The 24,305-nt window shown below is 40.9% G+C and overlaps 1 protein-coding gene across 3 annotated transcripts in view; it reads right to left on the bottom strand.

Annotated features, from left to right (window-relative positions):
* Positions 1 to 24,305, bottom strand: part of CDK6 (cyclin dependent kinase 6) — a 265,385-nt gene that overhangs the window by 159,095 nt on the left and 81,985 nt on the right. The gene's annotated exons all lie outside the window — the stretch shown is intronic.

Here is a 24,305-nt window from a genome sequence, read left to right as displayed (position 1 = left end):
ATCGAACCGTATCTCTTATGTCTCCTGGCAGGTAGGTTCTTTATCACTTGTGCCACCTGGGAAGCCACCAACCCCATGTGAACACAGGTAAAAACGTACAGAAACCCAGAAGGAGGCACAGCTACAGGTCAAGGGTGCAACCTCTGGACGCAGGTGTAAAGAGGAGGAGCAAAGAGGGGAGACTCTTGCTTTTTCATGTCGAGTTCTTAAAGTGGTAGAATTATATGTGTTTTTACTTTTCTGTTCTCTTCTAAAGTTGCCAGTTAAAATTATACATATAAATGTATTTAAGTACCCCCCCCTTTTGTAGGTTGCACTGGGTCTGCTGTGGTGTGCGAGCTTCCCATTGAGGTGGCTTCTCCTGTTGGGGAGCACAAGCTCCAGGGGCTCGGGCTTCAGTGCTTGCAGCACACAGCCTCAGTAGTTACGGAGTGTGGCTCCAGGGTGCCTGGGCTTCAGTACTTGTGGTGCCGGAGCTTAGTCGCTTACAGAGTGTGGCTCCAGGGTGCCTGGGCTTCAGTACTTGTGGTGCCGGGGCTTAGTCGCTCGCAGCATGCGGAATCTCTCCAGACCAGAGAGAGGACCCGTGTCCCCTGCATTGGCAGGAGGATTCCTATCCACTGCGTTACCAGAAAAATCCCACATGTCCCTTTTACTAATGACAATTTTTAAGTTACTAGCCAAAAACGCTATACTGTTGAAAATAAAAAATTGTGTCCCTGATAAAGTTTATGAAACAAGAACAATCCTACAAGAATCATTTATAAAATACACCACAGAAACAAAAATCAGAAGGCTTCAGAATTTTCTAAGAAATGACAGCTCTTTTTCTACTTACAGTTAACAGTGTTGCTTTATGTCTTCAACAATGAGTACAGCTTACTCAGGTGTTTTTTTAAAACCTCCACTTCCTGACACAGATCCTACAGAAGAACTGGTGCTTAATAAATAAAACAGTTTTGCTAATTAAGTAAGAGAAAGAGATGGTTCAGAAAGACAGTGAAGTAATCCATTTAAGGGAAGAGCTAATGATCCGAACAGATTGTTTTTTAGACTCTTATTTAGTCTAACTATTCGAATATTTATCTATTCACACGGCGCTAGTGGTAAAGAACCCACCCGCCAATGCAGGAGACGTAAGGGACACAGGTTCAATCCCTGGGTCGGGAAGACTCCCTGCAGGAGGGCATGGCAACCCACTCCAGTATTCTTGCCTGGGGAATTCCATGGACAGAGCAGCCTGGTGGGCTCCAGTCCACAGGGCCACAAAGAGTCAGACATGACTGAAATGGCTTAGCACATGCACACTGAAATATTTTATCAACAGAATGAAAGCTAAATCAATAATGCCCTCTCAGAACAACCCCAAACTTTCTTTAGGCTGAGAATCAAAAGCTTAAAAGTTTGCAGGCAAAATAACTAATGCAAAATATCCCGAGTAGCACCCATCACGGGGGCTTCCCTTGTGGCTCACGGGAAAATACCTGCTTCCCAGTGCAGAAGACATGGGTTCGGTTGCTGGTTTGGGATGGTCCCCTGGAGGAGGGCATGGCAACCCACTCCGGTATTCTTGCCTGGGGAATTCCATGGACAGAGGAGCCAGGTGGGCTACAGTCCATGGGGCCACAAAGAGGTGGACACGACTTGGCGACTAAACAACAACGGACCTATCACAACCAGACTTTCTCTGCCTTGACTGTTTCCAGTCCCTGCTCCTTTCCTATTCTTTGTTGGAATCGGCATACAGGATCTTTCAAAATGGTTTCTGACGTGTTTTCACTGTTCTGTAACGCTGTAAGCCAGTTTCTAGAGAGATTTTAGGGTCACCACAGACTGTCAGACATGATACTTGCTATTAGCCCAGAGGTGCCAGGCCTAACAGTGCTTACTGGTGTTTTCTTACTAGCTTATACTTCAATATAGTTTACTTTCATTTTATATTTATAGTACTTTAAAGAGGGATATGGTATTTGCACCCCCAACACAGACACAGACACACACACACACACACACATAGAGTAGTAAAATGGATAAGCTAAAAAAGAATTGCTTTTGCATCCTTAAAGTTCATAAAATTCTTCTCTTCTGGCACTGTATTTTCAGTAATTTTTTTGTAGGCAAGATGCAGACTGGAAGTGAAAGTTTTTAACAGTTAAAAGCCTAGCTATGAGGCTTCACTACCTGTCCCATTTATTTAGTTCATAGTTAAAAACACTTTACCAGAAACTTAAAATGTACCAATATTTGAATGCCATATCATGAGTTGTCAAAATAGGCTAAAAAGATATTAGGGAAACATTTTGTCTGTGTGTGTTTTTAAAGCAATCAGCAGTGAGAGAGGTCCACTTCCCCCCCCATCTATTTGCCATGAAGTGACGGGACAGGATGACATGATCTTAGTTTTCTGATGTTGAGTTCAGATGGGGAAAAAGTGGAAAGAGGGACAGATTTTATTTTCCTGGGCTCCAAAATCACTGTGAACGGTGACTGCAGTCACAAAATTAAAAGATGCTTGCTCCTTGTTAGAAAAGCTACAATAAGCCTAGACGGCATATTAACAAGCAGAGACATCACTTTGCTTACAAAGGTCCCTATATTCCAGTAGTCAGATATGGATGGGAGAGCTGGACCATAAAAAAGACTGAGCACTGAAGAACTGATGCTTTTGAACTGTGGTGTTGGAGAAGACTCTTGAGCATCCCTTGGACTGCAAGGAGATCAAACTAGTCAATCCTAAAGGAAATCAGTCCTGAATATTCATTGGAGGGATTGCTGCTGAAGCTGAAGCTCCAATACTTTGGCCACCTGATGCAAAGAGCGGACTCACTAGAAAAGGCCCTGATGCTGGGAAAGACTGAGGGCAAGAGGAGAAGAGGGCAACAGAGGATAAGATGGTTGGATGGCATCACTGACTCAACGGACAAACAGTCATTAGTTAGAGCAAACTCCGGAAGACAGTGCAGGACAGGGAAGCCTGGCATGCTGCAGTGCATGGGGTCACAAAGAGCTGGACACATCTGAGAAACTAAACGACAATATAAGAGGTACTGTAGATGATTAAATCATGCCTGATGCTCTGAGTCAAAAGAGAGAGGAAAGGGTCCATTCAAATTCCTACTCACTGGGAGATTTTAGCATTACCCACAATGTATAAAGAACTCCTAAAAATCAATTAGAAAAAGACACATGACCAATGTTTAAAAATGGTGAAAAGTAAGAACCCGCATTTCACGAAACAGGAACTTCAGATGTCCAGAGCTTATGAAAAGGTGTTTACCCTGATTAGTCTTCACAGCATTGAATATTAAAAGCATAACAAGATACCACTACAATGGTTTAAGTTGACAACACCAAGTGTTGATGTAGATATGCAAATGACTCTCCCATAGCACTGATGCAAACAGAAAACCGTTTAAACCACTTGAGAAACTGTTTGGCAGGACTACTGGTACACAGAAGGACAAAAATGTATCTCACAGATAGGATATTGAGTAACAGAAGCCACACACAAAACAGTACACACGTTTATATGATATAAGCCAGTGAGTGATTATCTTCAGGGAAGGGCTTACAGATTGGGGATGGTCAGGAAGAAGCCTTTGGAAATATTCTCCTTCTTGATCAGGATAGTTATTATATTAGCAAAAAAGAAAAAAAAAATCAACTTGTATGCACAGCTGAGATCAGTGCATCAACTTTACTACATCTCCTATACCTCAATTAGAAAAAAAAATCCTTATCTTTCCAATATTCATCTAAATCTGGGAATTTTTCCAGTTGAGGCATGCTTTGCAGGGACCTCTCCGGTAGACTCATCCTTAGAGGCCTTATGGACTAGAGAGAGATCTATGCTTTCCTTTGGAACCTACTTCTTCTTACGCCTGAGTAGTATAATGCATGCTAAGTTGCTTCAGGCACGTCTGACTCTTTGCGGCCCCATGGACTGTAGCCGGCCAGACTTCTCTCTCCATGGGATTCTCCAGATAAGAATACTGGAGTGAGTTGCCACGCTCTCCTCCAGGGATCTTCCTGACCCAGGGGTTGAACCCACGTCTTTTATATCTCCTGCACGGGCAGGTGGGTTCTTTACCACAAGTGCCACTTGGAAAGCCAAGTAGAAAAACAGCTTCACCTACTTTCTACCTGTATGAGTTTCTTCATTAGTATATGGGAGGATGAAACATGTTTTTCATATCCTATTATAATAATCGGGTAATAGACAGGTATATAAATGCTTTGAATAGCATTAAGTGTTCAATATTTGGAAGAATCGATGTTTCTCCAAATAATATTAAGAACACAATATTTTTATCTTCCTGGTGGCTCAGACAGCAAAGAATCTGCCTGCAAAGCAGGAGACCTGGGTTTGATCTCTGAGTCTGGAAGATTCCCTGGAGAAGGGAATGGCTACCCATTCCAGGATTCTTGCCTGAAAAATCCCATGGACAGAGGAGCCTGGTGGGCTACAATCCAGGGGGTTGCAAAAAGTCAGACACAACTGAGTGACTAACACACATTTTTATCACTGCAAATTCCTTGATAATTCTCAATTTCTTGAGACACAAAATGTCGAGTTAATTATGAACAAGATTAGAAGTGTTCAACCCCTCCCTTTCACCTCATGGTGGACTATGGTGATTCAGGGTACAGGCTTATGAGGTTCTGACTCTAGACCTCTTCCACAGGGAGACCCTGAGTACCTTTGTGCATTAAATGTAAATAAGACATCATCTATTTTAAGATTTATTGTTATTTCAAGGCATACTAAGAAAGAAAAATAATTGCCAAGTAAATGATGAAACAACTCTTTTTTTTATCATATAGGAGCTTTAGTTACAGAAGTTAAAACGGCTCTGTAGCTGTCTTCAGACATGGATTTTCATCATGGATCATTCTTTAAGAAAAAAAAAAAAGTTTCATTTATCCATTTACTGATTCGGCCGTGCTTCGTCTTCATTGCTGTGCGGTTCTTCTCTAGCTGCAGAGAGCAGGGGCTACTGTCTAGCTGTGTGTGTGGGCTTCTTATTGCATTGCCTTCTCTTGCTGTGGAGCACAGGCTCCAGGGGGTTTCGGCTTCAGCAGTTGCGGCTTCCGGGCTCTAGAGCACAGGCGCAGTAGTTGCGGTACATGGGCTTGGCTGCTCGGCGGCATGTGGGATCTTCCTGGACCAGGGATCGAACCTGTGTCTCCCGCGTTGGCAGGTAGATTCTTTACCACTGAGCCCCCAGGGAAGCCCTCATGTATCATTCTTGAACACACATTAAACGGAAATTTTAAGTGGAATAATTATTTAGGTATTCCAAAAATTTCTCTACACTCATAGTTCAGCACCCTCATACCATGCTTCCACTCAAAATTCTCCACATCTGTGTTTCCCACACAATTTTACCCTCTGTACAATCAAGAGTATTGATGGGTGAGAAGTCGAGCTCCCTGTTATCTTCAGGAATGTTATCCAGGTCATTGACTAATTCTGCAAATTCTCAAGCACAGGTGCAGTCAGTAACAGCTCAATCATGATGGAAGCCCACTGACAGCGACCAAAAAGGTATCCCCAAAGGGCATCTTAGAACTGATGAAATAACAATATTTAACCTTCGTGATTCTGTTTCTTCGTTAATAAAACAGTATTTAGCCTCACAGGATTGTTATAAAGATTAAATTAGATAACGTTGGGGTAGTATATTCTGGTTTGAAAACAATTTTCCATGAGAAATTTAAAATGTGGCTCCATTCTTTCAGGAACCCATGCTGCTGATAAATCTCTTGTTTTTTCACAATTATGTCAAAAATATGCTTCATCCTACAATTTATTTATCCATTCAGCCATCCAATAAACACTCATAAAATTGAATACAGGGCAAAAGAAAATCGCCGGCAGTCTGCTGAATGCTGGGGGTTCAGATGCAGTCTTTTTCAATAAAAATCTTGTGTGTATATATATGTGTATATATATATATATATATATATATATTTCTTTTAATCTATCAGTTTGCAATGCTATCTGACATGGGGATGATACTAGATCCGAGGACAATTTCTTAATGAAACTAAGCCAACACCTAGTGATTGGTACATTTTTCTTTGCATACATTTAAATCTTACTTTTTATCATACAAAGAATATCTAAATATATCTGTGTTACAAATAAACATACTAGGGTTGCCAGACAAAATGTAGGAAGTTCAATTAAATTTGAGTTTCAGATAAACAGTAATTTTTAGTGTAAGCACACCCAACTGTGTTGGAAGCCACTCATACTAAAAAAATTGTTGTTGTTCATCTTAAGGTAAAATTTAACTGAATACCTGTATTTTTATTTGCTAAATCTGGCAAACTTGCCACCTATTTTAACCTTAATCTCTTCCAAGAGGCTGCCATCATTATCAGTCTGTTTGCATATTTTGCAAGACTTGGTCATCTGGATTATGATATACAAGTGTACTTCTGACACATGGAATCAGGGGATACTTACAGTTCTAAAATTATTAGCTTTTTTCCCCCTTTTTCCTCATTCAACGTGTGTGCATGCATCGTCACTCATGTCTGACTCTTTGCAACCCCAGGGACTGTAGCCCACCAGCCTCCTGTATCCACGGGATTTTGCAGGCAAGAATACTGGAGTGGGTTGCCATTTCCTCCTCCAGGGGATCTTCTCGACCCAGGGATCGAACCAGTGTCTCCTTTGACTCCCGCACTGGCAGTCAGATTCTTTACCACTGAGCCACCTGTGAAGTCCTTCTCATTCAACACTATGCTTTAAAGGTAATTTCTTACAGATGTATGCCATTCAATCGTCACATACTATTCCGTACTATCCAGGTCTGTCTGATCATCCCGCTACTGATGAGCACTTCGTTATTTCCATTTTTTCCACCATTAGTAGAAAGTTTCTTAGTTATAACTTCTTTGCACTAACTAATACCAGGGTTTCTCTGAGAAGTGAAAATGCCTGGTCACTGAATATATGTGTTTTCAGTTTTAATAAACACAGTCAAACTGCTTCCAAAACGCTGTACCAACTGATACTCCTTCTAGACGTATCTGAGACTATCCATTTCTCAATGGTCTCAACAACACCTGGCATTACCAAACTTTTCTTGGTTTGTTTTGCTTGCCCCAAAAGGATTTCAGTATTGTGTGGTTTTTCATTTCTGATCATAGTGATGTTCGGACAGCTTTTCATACTGACTAACTAGTTATTTTTCTACATGTTCACAACTCATCATTTTAATAACCATGTTTTTCCTGTCTTTAAACACACACACACACACACACACACACACACACACACACACACACACACACACACACACACACACACACGGCCATCTCCCATTCCCAGTTTTCTGGCACCTCTCCTAAATTCCGTGAATCCTCAAAGGTTACCTGGGGCTCAGCTGCTGCAGCCACAAGTTCTTGCAAAGCCCTCAGATATACTTTCTCACTCTGGGACAAATTCAACACGACTCAAGTAAATAACCACTTTCTTCTCCAAACTGATAATTTCTCTCTACTTATTTATTTCGGCTTCTCCTTTTCTGCTCTCGATGAGTAATTCTTTCTTCACAATTCCTCCTCACTTGCTGTTTAACCACCATGCCCCTTCTGTACTATGGCCCTGGTTATCTTGCTCCCAAACCACTAGAGCAGCAGCCCCTCTGACTGGTGCCAAGTCGTGGCCGACTCCTCGCGACCCCATGCACTGCGGCTGCCAGGCTTCCCCGTCCCTCGCCGTCTCCCAGGGTGGCATCCTGCGGTCTGCACATCGCCAGCAGAACTTAAACCCTACAGTGATGACGTCAGCCACCACCCGAAAGCCTGCCGTATTTCCCAGCGCCTACGTCACCAAGGCCATTTATCTCCTGATCAGCCAGCTGCTTGTTATCTCTTTGCTTCTTCTGCTGTGTGTAACTCCCTGCCTCCAAGTAGTACCTTTAAGGTACTATACAACTGCTACTTTCCTCAAGAAGTGAGCCCTGGGTCTTCCCTCTGAATTCCTGCAGCCTTCGTCATTCTGTGACACAGGATACTGTCATATACTTCCTTATGTGGTGACTACTCAGATATTTTATTTCCTCTTTCTAGATTTTAAACTATTAGTTACATTTATGGAACATTCACATCATTTAGCATAGTGGCTTCCACATTCTGCTGCACAAGTACTTACAGAATAAATTAGACACAAAACTATATTTCTTTAGGAGACGGGTCTTCTTGTTCCCATTTAAAGCAGGCCAATAAAAGTTGATGCATTTGAAGTACATCAAATATTAGACTAGTTTAAAAAATACCACTTCATTTTGGTCAGCTGCCATCAGGAAACCATGACTAAAAATTGAGGGAAAACGCACAGATGTTAAATATGCTATATTATTTCCAGGGCTTTCACTTCTCAGCTGCACCAATACACAATGGAAGACTCGTAAAATCAAGCCTTTGACTGTGTGGATCACAATAAACTGTGGAAAATTCTGAAAGAGATGGGAATACCAGACCACCTGACCTGCCTCTTGAGAAATCTGTATGCAGGTCAGGAAGCAACAGTTAGAACTGGACATGGAACAACAGACTGGTTCCAAATAGGAAAAGGAGTATACAAGGCTGTATATTGTCACCCTGCTTATTTAACTTATATGCAGAGTACATCATGAGAAACGCTGGACTGGATGAAACACAAGCTGGAATCAAGATTGCCAGGAGAAATATCAATCACCTCAGATATGCAGATGACACCACCCTTATGGCAGAAAATGAAGAGGAACTAAAAAGCCTCATGATGAAAGTGAAAGAGGAGAGTGAAAAAGTTGGCTTAAAGCTCAACACTCAGAAAACGAAGATCATGGCATCCGGTCCCATCACTTCATGGGAAATTGATGGGGAAACAGTGGAAACAGTGTCAGACTTTATTTTGGGGGACTCCAAAATCACTGCAGATGGTGACTGCAGCCATGAAGTTAAAAGACGCTTACTCCTTGGAAGAAAAGTTATGACCAACCTAGATAGCATATTCAAAAGCAGAGACATTACTTTGCCGACTAAGGTCCGTCTAGTCAAGGCTATGGTTTTTCCTGTGGTCATGTATGGATATGAGAGTTGGACTGTGACGAAGGCTGAGCGCTGAAGAATTGATGCTTTTGAACTGTGGTGTTGGAGAAGATTCTTGAGAGTCTCTTGGACTGCAAGGAGATCCAACCAGTCCATTCTGAAGGAGATCAGCCCTGGGATTTCTTTGGAAGGAATGATGCTAAAGCTGAAACTCCAGTACTTTGGCCAACTCATGCGAAGAGTTGACTCATTGGAAAAGACCCTGATGCTGGGAGGGATTGGGGGTGGGAGGAGAAGGGGATGATAGAGGAGGAGATGGCTGGATGGCATCACCAATTCGATGGATGTGAGTCTGAGTGAACTCCGGGAGTTGGTGATGGACAGGGAGGCCTGGCGTGCTGCGATTCATGGGGTTGCAAAGAGTCGGACACGACTAAGAGACTGGACTGAACTGAACTGAACTGAATTCCTTAAACTATGATGACACATTGTGTGTTCTATACTTAGAAATTTCAGAGATAAAAGTTGATAGATTTGACTTTCCAGAGAATCTGAAGATTTTTTTCTTTTTTTTTTTTTACAGTAATTAAGGAGATAACTTATAAATATCATCAGTAAGAGATAGAAGGAAGTGCAAAAGGAGTTTTATGGTCAACAAAGCCCAAAGCAGAAAACGGCTTTAGAGATACCAATACCCCATGTTATGCGGCAGCTTAGATGGGAGGGCAGTTTGGGGGAGAATGGATCCATGTGTATGTATGGCTGAATCTCCTGGCTGCCCACCTAAAACTGTCACATTGTTAACTGGATATACCCCAATACAAAATCAAACGGTTTTAAAACTAGAATAGTACATGAGGGTAACTGCAAAGTACACAGGTGAACAATTATCACCCTTTATGCCTTTAGGATGGTGGACTGTTTATAAAATATACATGTTTAACTCATTTGATTTGCACAGCTTAATCCTTGTTTTTTACAGATAAGGAAACTGAGGCTCAAAGAAATTAGGTGTCTTACTCAGGTCACATGGCTCAGGTCACCAAGAATCTGATGCCACAGACTCTCTCCACAACAATTAAATAAAATGAAATAAGCAGACAGCATCTCCTGAACGGTAAGATCTTTCAGTATTTTAGCACTTCCCCAAATCCACTGAGGCGCTGTTTCCTAAGGCTCCATACAAAGCAAATACACAATTATGTGCATTTTCCTCCTCCATGTCCCTAGCCACACCTGTGTAATTAATGAACGAAAATATGAAGTTTACAAGGTGATTTTGGTAATGTGAGATCAACTCATAAAGTACAAGCCAAGGACCAAAGCCGAACCTCAAATTCTTCAGGCCGGGGTTGCTAAGTTCTCATTCCTTTAATCCTGTGTGCATTTGTGATCCTTGGAGCCCCTCCTGCACCTCCTTCACCTCTGTATCTCACAGGAAGGTCTGACTGGGACATGAAAAGGGCAGGGCACAACCTTGCAAAGACTGGCATAGTCCAAGGACAGGACAAAAACTGATAAGAACCAACTGGGTCCAAGACGGCAGACTCAACTTCCACTTGACCTTAAGCCTCAGTATATGCTCAATGTAACACACCCCAGGGCCATGATGGTTCCAAAGATGACCACAAAAGGTCAAAAAGTGGGCAGTGACCCAGTTCCTGGAAATCTCCACCCCATCCCCAAAATATCTGGAAAGTTCCTCCTACTCATTAGCCTATGTAATTACCCAGCCTAGCCTATAAAAACTGACAACCCCACACCCTTGGGCCTCTTGGGCCTCTCTTGCCTTCCAAGATGGCCTGTATTCTCTCCACAGAGTGTGCTTCCTTCCTGAATAAACCTTCTTTCTCTTTACTTGGGCTCACTCTTGAATTCTTTCCTGAGTGAAGCCAGGAACCCACACTAGGCAGCCATCCTAGCGACTTGGACGTGACCATCCTCTCGCACCTCACTCTCTTCCCTCCAATATGACTGCTCTGCAGCACATGACCTGGGTGTCCTGTAAGTTTCTGAAGGTATTCTTCTTTGCCTATTTTTAGTCCTCTCTAGTCCTGAGACGGCACAGAGCTTTGCATACAGAAGGTGTGCAATAAATGTTTATTGGGTTGAATAGCTTAGTTGACATATATCCTTACTGGACAAATATGTAAGTAACTGTGCAAGAAGCTACCAGGAAAATAGAATAAGGGACAAGAATTTTGACAGTGCTTGAACATGACTGAAATGAAATAGGTAGACCAATTACAACTCTTTGTAGAGGAAAAAAAAAAATACATGTGGAATGAGGCTGTATTTAAAGAGAATAAAATGTTAAGAATGAAAGTTCTAGCAAAGAAAGCATTCCAGGATTCTGGGGTTAGGTAAGTAAAAACAAGGGCAAAGTTCAAACTAACACTGCTTTTAGAGGAATGTGCAAGTAAGTACAGTAACTTATCCAAACCAACAACAAAATGTTTTAAGTATAGGTCTTTAAAACAGTGAATAATTAGAAATAAGAACAAAACCACAGTTATATGGTTTTTGGACAGCCCCCTGGACCACAATACCAGGGCTTGGGGGACAGTTCTAGGACCAGTCCAGACTCCATGCCTGTCAGCACATTACTCATCTTTTTTTTAACTCACATCCTTAAAAGTAACGTCCGATGTCTAGACAACATCCCAAGGTATTTTCTAATTTTGAAAATTTTTACCATTTCCCTAATTTGTGTATAAGTGATACCTTCAAGCTATTATAAATGCCCGCCTAAGTAGGTTAAAAATGATTCTTCTGGTTTTGGACACTTCAAACTAATAGATTCTACGAGGTAAACCTTGTCAACTTCTCAAGATTTCAAGTTGAACTGGCTCTAAATGGAGTCCCCTGAACTGCGAGATGAAACCAGTCAATTCTGAATGAAATCAACCCTGAATAATCGTTGGAGGGACTCACACTGAAGCTGAAGCTCCAATACTTCGGCCACCTGATTCAAAGAGCCAACGACTCACTGGCAAAGACCCCGATGCTGGGAAAGAATGAAGGCAAAAGGAGAAAAGGGAGGCAGGTGGTGAGATGGTGAGACAGCATCATCAACTCAACAGATATGAATCTGAGCAAATTCCGGGAGATAGTGAAGGACAGAAGGGCCTGGTATGCCGCAGTCCATGGGGTCTCGAAGAGTTGGGCACAACTTGGAAACTGAACAAGAAGGGCAAAGTGGGAACAGGATGGATGCACGTGATCTATTATAGAGTCATGGAGACAAAACCCTATCACAATAAGCCATCTCTGAAGAGAAATAAAATAAGTAACGCATTTATGTCACACTCTGGAAGGTGAGCCTTTTCAACATCCTCGTCACCTTTGGGAACCTAATGGAACAACTAGAATGGTGGTTTTAAAAACCTGTCCTGTTATTCTTGCAATGTAAATTTTGAGTGTCTTCTGATAGGTTTCTGCAAGCTCTGTTATGGTTTAATCCAGCGCTCACAACATAAAAATACCTGGCATAAATGAAGTTTCAAAAAAAGGACTTAAGGATATTTAATGATAGAGTTTATAAGGGTTTATTAAAACTATTCCTAGGTTTTAAGGTAGAGTATGGATTACCACTTACACAACTATAAGGTATATCTTCTATATGGATGTCATATTTGATTCTTACAGAAGTTGATATTGAAAATTACAGCCTGGGAGGTCACTCTAAGCTTTACAGAAGAAGAAGACACAGGTTCTAAAACCTACAGAACACTAAATACACAAAAAGAAAATTCCAGCGGCAGTTTCTAAATTGCTTAGAGGAACAATGTAATACAATAATTCCTTCAAAATGCTAAAATTTTATTTTCAGTGGTCTCTTAACAATCATTATTTGTTCTCAAATAAAGGCACAAGATACTAAGTCACAAGAAAGACTGCTAAGAAGTCCAAAGGGACAGTGAATCTCCTATGTCAGATGCTGGGTTAATGATATTTTAGAAAGAAAAAGGGTATTGGGATAAATTTGTGTTATAAACTAAGCTGGGTTCTTATTCACAACTGCTTTAAAGTTTCTCTGTCATTCTCCCAAAATTTAAAAAAAAAAAAAAAAGGGGGAAGAAAGGACAGGATCTTTCACTGGAGAGAAGAAAATTTAACTAGAGACTATCCTAATGTGGAATTCTTTCTCAGTGACAATACAGCAACAACAATCACAGCCGGTAAAGATTTACAGATCTGTGAGGAAAATCAGAAAAAGCACTGATCACATGGGCAGCCCTGTTCACTTTTTATAGACTGTTACGTTCGAGAATCAAGCTGTAGCTTTGAAAACACGCTACATTCCTGAATGGTTTAAAAGTAAACCTGCAGAAATAAGAACATATTCTCTTTAACTCTGAAGATAATTTTAGAGGTGTTAAACAAAACACAATATACGTAATGAGCAGCCAATATCTAAGGTACAGTTTTCCTTTTCGCATCCTATCACTGACACCATGGGATTGAACAATAATAAAATTACATGTACCTGTCTTCATTTTGGTTCTGATTTTATACACTTAGAGGCTTACAATAATTAAAATTATAAAAATGAATTGCCTTAATGGCCTGGAGGGCATGGAAATGCTAAACCATTTATGTAAATAGGACTTACTCATTAAATAGCACTGACAAAGATATATAAATTATATTTAATTCCATTAGGATGACTTAGATGAAAACAGTCTAATGGATTGCGCAAGAGTCCCAAATCTAGCTCCTGGCTTTTTACTTGTGTGAACTTGGGCAAGTCATTAATTCGGCGGTGATGCCAGCTGCCTCCATCTGTAAAATGAGGGCAGTGCTGCTTCTCAACTCTGAGAGAATGTCCCAGGCTCAGCTTTGACAAGTCTCCCCCAGAATTTAATCTTTTTTAAAAAACCAAATTCAACCAAGATATAAAGGTATAAGAAATGTTCATTTTTCTGAAACTGGCACACTAGACAATGCCTTCCGATGGCATTGCAGGCGCTGAGCTATTCAACTGTTCATGAAAATAGTCATGCTTATTGATTCACTAGGCTTGTGTCTACATGAGAAAGATCGCTGAGGGTAAACAGGGGATAAGTCCCGGGGAAAAGAATGCAGTGAGTCATTAAGACTAGAAGTGAAATGAAATGCTATACCAAATCCTATCGAAACTTCGGGACTTAAAATGAGAAACTACTTTTTCCCATGAGAACTCAGCAATTATAAACTCTAACGAACGCTAGGAAAATGTTTTCAAGTTCTTAGCTGATGTGTTTAAATACAAGTGTTTTCAATGAAATATGGCCACTATTAATTAATGCCAAAACCAAGAGAATTTTTATGGAATTCCATATTATGAACACATGACTACCAGTGGTTTGTCGTGACTGATGTTATGATTCTGAATACCACAGGAGTTAGTAATGACCTGGTGCCTTCCCATGAAATTCAAGCCAATGGTTTTGGACTAATTGGCTCATTGTTGGTCACTAAATTGGTATTTTCTCTGCTATTCTGTCTCCAATCATTGGATATTCCTCCGGAGCCTGCATTGTCTTCAGGTATGTGCTCCTACTGAAGCCCGACACTGTTCGTCAGATCTTGAAATCAGGCCTAAGAAACAGTAGAACAGTTCTGAGCAACCAAAGCTACAATTTAGTTTCTCTATGTTCTTGTTCTTAACTCACCTCAGAATCTACTTTATGGTGAATACATCCACTCCTGAATATCAAATTGTGACTTTTAACAACTTAACAAAATTATGCACTTCAATATTCAGCTAAGCTCCAAGTCCATCACTGATTACCCCCTAAATCAGGGCTCAGTAGTCTGAGTAATAGAAAAACTTAAATGTAGTCTACAGTTACAAGGGAAAAAGAGATTTCAGAGTTAGGGATTGCACCTTTACTGACTCTTCTTTGTGATCTAATATTTAAAAAGTTATAAATACCTAAAGGAGTTAATTTCTCTAAATCTAATTATCCTGAAATTAAAACTCAGAAATACTTTAAGGTATTTCTACATATACTTAAAACGGGACAAGAAGACCATTTTTTAACACTGGAATCTCTTGCTGTAACAGGGCCAACTAAAACTGGTACATCAAATTCACAGCCTGACGTCGTGGCAAAAGCTGACTGCGGCCCTTGTTGCAGCAAATGATCTCCACCCCAGATTGGTGGTGGTTCCTTCCTACTCCCTGCTGTCAACCAGACCAGGGAACCTATCTGTTGCTGCTGAGATTGGCTCTACTGAGTCAGCCCATCGAACGATCTGAACAGTTCACCTGGGAAGGAGAGACTGGAGTTCTGCCTCTGCTTCACTGTGAGGTCTTGGACCAGTCCCGGTGGTTCCGTTACCTAATCTAGAAAACGACGGTCTCAGACTAATGATGCCTTAGGACTGGACTAGCTCTAACATTCACGGCTGACAGCTCTTCCAAGCTCTCCTTGGTGATCACGCCACCTCTTCTCCCATGCAGGACGAGACGAAGTCTAGATAATACCACAGTGTTACTTCTACTATTACTCTGATGGTAGCTGCTAGCCCTCACTTAAACTTCTTTTAAATGGTGCCAGAATTTTCTGTAGTAATGTTAACGACTCAGGACAATCCAAGGATGATTTTTCCCTTCATTGCCTTGTCTGTGTGCAATCACACAGGTGAGCCATCACCTCAGATCTCCTATCGTCATCCCGGCTGACCACTGTCAGAACTCGAGTCTGACAGAGAAATACTCAGGTCTTCAAGCAAAATGGAATCCTTTTCAGAAAAAGTCCAAAGTACACAAACACAAACCCAATACCTGTTGGGGTTAAAACACGGTAACGAACCATTCTCGCCTCCCCACCCCCCAGTTTTAATGATGAGCCCAAATAAGTATGCTTTAATAAACAAAATTTCACATGCGACTGTCTCATTCACCCTTCCCTCCACACTGGCAATCAGATTTTCACCAGACAAATCTATCCCGAAGCACAGAATGTGCTTACAAAGGTTCGTCAGGACACTTTTTGCATCACAGCAGCTTAATCATTTCAATCTTAAAAAAAAAAAAAAAATAAACTCAGTTTTTGGAAGCCTCTACTTTATTTTTGAGTTTCTTTTCTCATCTTGGACTGCCCTTCTCCTCAAAAACTGGTTCTCATTTCCCAAAAGCTCTTATTTGTGTTCTAAAAGCCGCCATCACTCTCAGAGAAGATGGCTCGACAAAAGTCAGTCAGCAAGATGGATCTCTTTGGAAATGGAAGCCGTCTGGAGTCCACCAATTTTAATGACTTCGGTTTGAACCGAAGAAGAGTTTATTGCCACTCTAGTCCCCTTCCCTGTGGGCAGTAAATTACCAACGATTAAAGAGCCAGTTTCCCCTCACCCTCTCTGCCCCCGCCACCCTGCTCTGCTCCCGGCAAAAACAAAAACGAAAAAAAAGAAAAAAAACACTGCCTGCAAGGACAAAACCTGCCACCAAGGCAGCAGCTCTGTGGTAATTTCCCCAGGCATTATGATTGATGACGATCAGCAGAGCGTGGGATAATAGCTCCCCTTAATTTACCGGTCCCTTTGAAGGGTTAAAATATGGCAGATGTTGATAGCTGACACTCCTTGCTAACAGGAAAGACACATCGCTGGGGGCCCCCCTTCTAGGCTTTCCCTTCCCTCCAGCTGTCTGTGTAGAGCAAATTGTATCCACTTGTTTAACCTCGGGGAACGTCTGGAGGGGACCCAGTGCCACAAGGGTACCTTTTTTTTTTTAACGGTCATTTCCTCTCTGGTGTAACTTGCATGACAGTATGTGACAAGCAGAAATTAATGGGGACACTGCTGTGCCAATTCCTCCTGAATTGCTGACACTGGCTACAGGCTGCCTGTTTGCCACCCAGCCAAGACCTCACATGAAACATGGCGAGGGGCCCACAGCTCTATTCACCAACAAGCCAGCTGGTCAGTGATGAGAGGAGCCGAAACAATGCGGGGCGCACAGACCAGGAAGAAAATGCTTTACAAACCGCTTCCAACCAAGGAGGTAAGGTTTGCTGCGAGTTCATATGCCCGTTTATTTTCCTGAGTGGCAAACTGCAGGACCCCAGTCTCCACGGTACTTTGGGTAGAAGAAAGATTCCTCTCCCAAAGCCTTCTCAGGTACAAGCTCGGGGAGGAACATCCTTCAGGCACAAGGAAGCCACGTGAGATCTGTCTCCAAGGATGCTTTTCCAGTAGGCCCACGAGCCAGCAGGGTATCTCTTGCCTCTAGCGAACTAACATGGGGCTGCCCAGTTTAAAAATTCTATGCATGGCGTATTTTTTCCCCCTCTTTCTCACATATACAAGTACATGCACAAAAGAATCTCCAGTTCAAGCCCGTTAATCCTCTGCAACGTTTTGCAAGGTTGGGGAATCTGCCCCCATCTTGGCAAGATTCGCTTTCTCCTCTTTCTGTAATCAAGATTCAAGCTCAGTCGGTGGGCACTTAAATGGTGTCTCTGTTATAGACTTGGCCATGCTGATTTCGGCCCAGAAGAACAAATCAAGGCACATACGTTTTTTTTTTTTTTTTAAAGGGAGGGAAGGGCGAGCAGAAACATCACCTAACTATGACATTGTGTATGACTCAAAAGTCAAGTTGGAGGTGAGAGATAGAAAGCTGGAATGGGAAAACTGTACTGGTAAGTGTTTTATAATCAACTGGGGAGGCCCTCAGGGCATGCGCCTCAGAAAGGCACAAGAAAGAGCGACTCAATTTTGTGTTTGGGCACAGCATGGAGTGAGACTGGGGTGCTCTGAAGGAGCAGATACTCTCATAGAAACAAGGATCTGAGGACCTCCCTGGTGGCCCACGTGCTAAGACTCCACACTCCCAACGCAGGAGTCCTGGGGAAGTACATCCTAGAACATTTCACAAATAAAGCTGCAATGAAGATCGAAGATCCTGCGTGCAGCAACTAAGACCTGGGACGGCCAAATGATAAATATTTAAAAACAAACTAGAATCTGTTCAATTCACTTTCTCTTTCATCCCCACTTTTACATACAGTGTGCTAACCAAAGTGAAGATGTAGGCAGTTTCTGAGAACATAGGGGATACTTGCAGCAACCACGAAATTCAGCAAGTGAACAATGTGAAAGTTTTGATCTCAGTTCCACAGGCCTCTTGTTTTCGGGGAAGGAAGAATGGGAGGAGAAACGGAAATAACCTGCAGTGTTACCAGGTTGGCCCAGGGGGAGAAAAGACACAGTTTTCACTTCTGAGAGGACTTCTCAAAGCCAGCGTTAGATTGGCAGCCTCAGGAACATCATTCTTTAGCCATCTCGCTTTCTACAAATAAATGGAATGAACAAAGGTCTCCAAGTCACTCAGGCAGGAAGTACAAGACCGGACAAAGAATGAAACAGCCTGCAAGCCCACCTCTAGCACATAAAGGCTATGGGAGTAACTAGTGGACGGGCTGGTGTTTCCGTAAGTATAATTTAGGAAAGGTTTACAACGTTTCCAACTCAGAACTGGAATGCAGGCCTGGAAAAAATACAGAGGAAGAAGTCATGGAAGTAGAAACCTTAATCCCTTAAACAAACACATTTCCAAAATATACTATATAAGGCTACCTGAGTCTGTTTTTCGCGTTCACTGTCCATGCTTTCTAACAACAAAGTAGTATCCTAATGAAAATTCAAACAGTGCTGAGAATCTACAGCCTAAATAACAGGTCCCCTTTTGCCAAGATCAATGTGGAAACCTCAATAAACAGGAATCCCAAACAAATTCAGACATTCCCTCTCATGTGACAACCGCCTGCCTGCTCTGAGTCTGAATCTCTCAGGGCTTCCTGAAGACAAATGCTAATGAAATCTTGGGCTTGCAATGTGATGCCCACAGCTCTTTGCAGCCTTACATGAAGTTGGGCAGGAGGTGTGCTTGGGGGCAGGGGGTGCCTCTCACAGTGTTTATTAGTTAAAATATTATTTGCATTTACAAATTTAGCCCTAGTTTTCATTTCTGAGCTCCCAAGGTTTTCCAGCCTATAAATAGCCAATTTAACAATGCCAGATGGAGTAAAAGAATGCTACGTATGGAATCTCATTGCACAGATATATTTTGAAATGCATATTTCTAGGTTAAACAGAGGATACCTGTACTTATTGAAACAGCCTCTCTCAGCTCAAAGGCCACACAGTGTAATGGTCAAAAGAGCTGCATGGCATGCCAAAGGCTATCGAACTGCACACGTGTTCCATCTGTGAGTTAGGGAACTGTGGGTCGGATTTTAAGAGGCAGCTGGATATAACACACTTCCAGGCTTCATGACCCTTTCTGATGCTTCGTTAGGCATCTTATCAGAACGAGAAGAATAGAGATCTCTGTTATGGCTTTCCTGTGGCAAGTAAAAGACAAGGCGATGATTTTCCAGTCCGTTTCCCCTGGCAACATGCTCATCAATCATCAGGGTCTAGGACTTTGTTATTCTGCTGGAGGAAAGAAAGCTCAGTGGTTTCTCTCCAAGTGAAATGGGACTCTCTCTCCTACCCAATATTTGAGGTTATCATTAAGAATTGCTGTGTCTTTGCCTTCAGAGAATGTGCTTAGGGGCTCACAGGGCTCAGTTGAAACACAGCAATTTTACCTACTGTACCAAGGATTCAGTATGGGATCCAAGCTATTCTGAGTGTGTCAGGTGATGCTGTTTTCTAAACCCAACAAGGGGACCACCAAAGCTGCGGTGTTCATCTTTCTATAAACATCTTATCCTCAACACTTTTCATTGCTATCATCTAGCCCGGTCTGTTTTCATCCTCATACGTTCAAAAGGCCACAATGGGCGAAGACAATATGCTTTAAGGAATGGTTCAAAAATAATAAGAATAAACATATTCAATTTCCCTTTGCCACTGTCCCCCTTTAATTTTGAAAAAATGTAGGGCTGTCTTGGAGTGGATGGTGGAATTATTCACACTATTTTAAGGCAAGTACATGTTACCAAGACCGCTGTTGGCATTTTGAGTCTCAAATTAAATAATTTACTTCAAGAAAAACTGGAAAGACATCTAACACTTGTTTATTAAACTAATTCTGCATTCACAGCATCTTATCTATTTGTGAGCAATCTCCTGGTGCATGTCGATTCACGGTTTAAAAAGACATATTCCTTTTTTAGCAGGCACAGAATAACGCATAGTCCTAAAAATTCTTTGCTAAACTATATACTGGGCTTCCACTCTAAGTGTTATAAGCTCATTTTAATAAGAGGACTGAAAGTTGATTTCATGTAAAAAATACTGAGAAATATTTAATGACCAAGAGATCATTAAAGAAACCCACACCAGTACCTGCCACTGTAGTAAAAACAGGCTTGTAACTACTTTATTCTAAGGGCAGATATTAATTTTAAAAGTTTACTACTCACCAGCAATTGCTTCCATTTACAACAGAATGAAATTCCTCCATTGCCTATTTATACTATTTACCGGTAAAATGCCAAAAAGATTAAAGGGGATAGTAACAATAGTGTCAGGGGGTCTTATTAGAAAATCAATCACATCATTTTTTTTCCAGTCTTTTAACATCTATGCCCTTATCCATATCATCATCATCAATAATCATGTACTACATGTTTTCAATATACACATATTGACTATTTCACAAATCTGCTCTATTGTGTTGCCTAACAACAAATGACATGATATTATGTTGCTAATTCTTATGCTGGGCTCCGGAAAAGATTCAGACAAAAGGACTTCAACTTTTCTGTAACAGACGGCATTCCCCACTAAAGCACAAGTTATAACACCCTTTTGTCAGATGATAAAAATACTAGGTTGAAATATATTAAACTGCCATTTTTACTGGGCAAAAGCAGTCAACCACTGACAACTTCATATAGCTTAATGTACATGATCATTTTAGACCAAAAAACCCCAAAACCCGTAATACTGTAACAAAGACACTTTTAGTATTTTAGCATATTGCCTTCTAGTTTTCTATACATATATTTGAAATACATTTCAAAGTTGGGATATTATATACACAGATGATAAAGATGAATATCATCTTTCTTTAGGCAATTCTTAAAAAATAAGCCTCTTTGAAACATTTTTCTGTTAAATGCATTTTCATAATTCATTTAATCATCTCCTATTATGGTACCTTCTGATTTAAATGTACATTTCACTGATTATTTGTGCAGCAGAATATACTTCTATCAACCGTTCTGGGTCTATGTATCATTTCTTTGTGATCTGTCTGTTAATGGCCTTTGTTTATATCTAAATTAGATAATTTTCTTTTTCTTATTGGTTTCTAAGGGTTTTTTGTATGTTAAGGATATGAAACCGCTGCTGTACTTCTGGCAAATATTTTATTTGCCTTTTAGTTCTATTTGTAATATTTTAAGTTTAAAATGTTTAGGATCTAATCTATGAATTGTTTCCTTTGTGGTCATTTCTACTGTTTTATGCTTAGAATACTCTCTGGTTTGATAGTTGATATATTATTCTATTCATCAAAAAATTAATAGTGTCACCCTCCATATACACATACCTTTTAAAACTATAAAGTGTTTATAGAGCTTATGCAAAACCACATAAGAGAATGCTTGCTCAGTGTCCAAAGCTGAAAGGCTGTCTTCAGCCTCCTAACCAGCACTAAATGTTACTAAATCAGGACTGTTTCTAGCAAAATTTACAAGCAAACTCAGCTGTCTCTTTTCTAAGGAAAATTTCCTGCCACACAAAGGGTTACCTCTGAACAGTATCTCCATTATTTCACCCATGACTCCATTCCTAATTTTCTGTTTTCTGGCAGCTGCTCTCTAACTTACAAATAATGCATGTCTTTGTTTAGAGTTCCTTAAAAAAACTGTATATTCTAAATGTGGAAGAAAGCTCAATTTATTTTACTTTGAAACCTGAGAAATCAATAACATGAACCATATGTTAATTATGGAACCTGGTGATAAATAAAGTAAGAAGTCCTATGAAACCGTGGTGGTAAAAGTGATGGAGTTGAGACAGAAAAGGAAAGAAGTCCTTTCTCTTGGTGTGTGATGCTTTCATAAATCTCCCTGTTTGGTAGAACACCAAAATGCACCTCCTTTCTTAATTCATTCTAATGTAATTTATATTTCACTTTCTTCCCAACTCCTGTTTTTTATCAAGATCTTACAGCAATGACGAGATATATATCAAGTGCCGTTAATACAGTGGCAACATTTAGAACACATGATGCCCAAGACAAAGCTTAACCAATATTTATGTCTTTGATTTTCATTTATTTGGATTCATGGAGTTTTGCACTGAAGACATGAATCAAGCTATCTTTATCTGGTTGAAACATTCAAGGACTTCAGGTCTACAAGATAAATTGCCACGAGACTAGAGTAAGAATCATAATGAGGAAAACAAAAGTTAGTTATGTAATGTTTTAGGTATTTACACGTGGTATCACATACTTCTAAGAAAGAGCTAACTTTAGGGTATTTACTGAGAGTACATATATTTCTTTTTCCCCTGGGGCCCATTAAATCAATTTTGCTGCTGTTACCACAAACCTACGTCCTCCCTCTTCTTGTACCCTCACCCTCCTGATTCGGAATCTATTTTTATAGAGGGAAGGGACAGAGGGAAGCAGAACCCTCACTTGCAGCTTTTATACCACCTCTGTCTCAGTAACACTTCAGGTCTTCAGCTATGGGTGATGGTGAGTTCCAGATTTAAATGATAAAATGTGATAGTGAGACCAAAATATTCATTAAGTGTCCAGTAATTGTTCAAACATATCAACAGAGCTAAACGTTCACAGAACAACTTCAATTAAGGATATGTTTCCAGATCAATCAGTATCTGATCACTCAGGGTAGCCCTAAACCTTTAAAGAAATTTTTTTTAAAATCTGGAACTCATAATTTTTACTCTTTTAGCCTCACCACATGGCATGTGGGGTCTTAGTTTCCCAACCAGGGATCAAACCCACGCCCCCTGTATTGGCAGCATGGAGCCTTAACCACTGGACCACCTGTGAAGTCCCTAGACTTAAACCTTTTAACACTGCAGTTTCTAAACTTAATTCAGAGTGAAACCTCCTGTGCCCTCTGGTCCCCAATGCTCTGCTATGTTCTATTTTAGCTCTCCAATCTAAAAGTGCTGTGACTATACTAGAGTAGAATGATAAATATTTCTTTGGTTTTGTCCAAGAAAGGAAAAATGAACAAGTATGGTCAGGGACAGCAGAGAGCAATAGTAAATATAAAAATCAACAAAGCTACTAGCTTATATTTGCTAAAGGCTTAGAACCACAAGTGGAAGAAATTCTGAGCACTCGTATCTTCTAATACATGAGCCTCAAAGCAAGCACCTGAACACTGGCCACATTAGCGTCAGTGCTAGAAAATCTCCACCTATGATCCCCTTAGGTTTCACACAGTCTTGGTTCCTCATCAATAGAACAGGAATTCTGATCAGTTACATGTGCAAATCTGGTAATGGTTTACTAATTTAGGACCGCAGAGAACTGTGAGAACATTAAGCAAAAGGAAACAAAAAACATCTTTCAAAGGTCAAATTATGATGTGTCATGAACTTTTTTAAAGAGTAGCTTTCATGAACTTTTTTTTTTTTTTTTAAAGAGTAGCTTTCTGGGTGGCTTAAGAATTTCTCGTTAGAATTCTCATGTTCCTAAGCATCTTCTTGCTCATTCATATCAATGAGTTAGCACTTTCCAATAGATCATCTTAAGCAATAAAATATCAGTGCTTTTAAATAAGTATATACGGACGACTTTAGTTAAAATGCCACACCTGATTCACCTGGGCTAAGAGTCCTCTGAAAGGCTGGGGCCACCTACGCACAAGCGGGCAGATATTCCAAAGGTCTGAGTCATCTCAAGACATTTTCCATTCCCAAGTAGGGTCATATGTCAAACTGTAAGAGACTATTTCTTAAACAGTAATGTCTTTAGGCATCATCAGAGGGTACTTATTGGAAACTCCCTCCTGAGACTAAGTTTAGGGCAAGGCTGTAGATTTAAATGAGCACCCCAGGTGGTGATTATACAGGTGATTCACTGGCCACACCTGGAGAAAGAGCATTACGTTTAACTTCATTAACCCCTTAGCAGATGGTGACACCACCATCTAGGGGCTTCCCTCATAGCTCAGCCGGTGAAGAATCTGCCTGCAATGCAGGAGACCTGGGTTCGATCCCTGGGTTGGATCCCCTGGAGAAGGGAAAGGCTATCCACTCCAGTATTCTGGCCTGGAGAATTCCATGGATGGTATAGTCCATGGGGTGGCAAAGAGTTG

Source organism: Capra hircus, chromosome 4 (genome assembly GCF_001704415.2).
Source record: "Capra hircus breed San Clemente chromosome 4, ASM170441v1, whole genome shotgun sequence".
NCBI classification, from domain to species: Eukaryota; Metazoa; Chordata; class Mammalia; order Artiodactyla; family Bovidae; genus Capra; species Capra hircus.
This window is presented reverse-complemented; position numbering and strand designations above follow the sequence as displayed.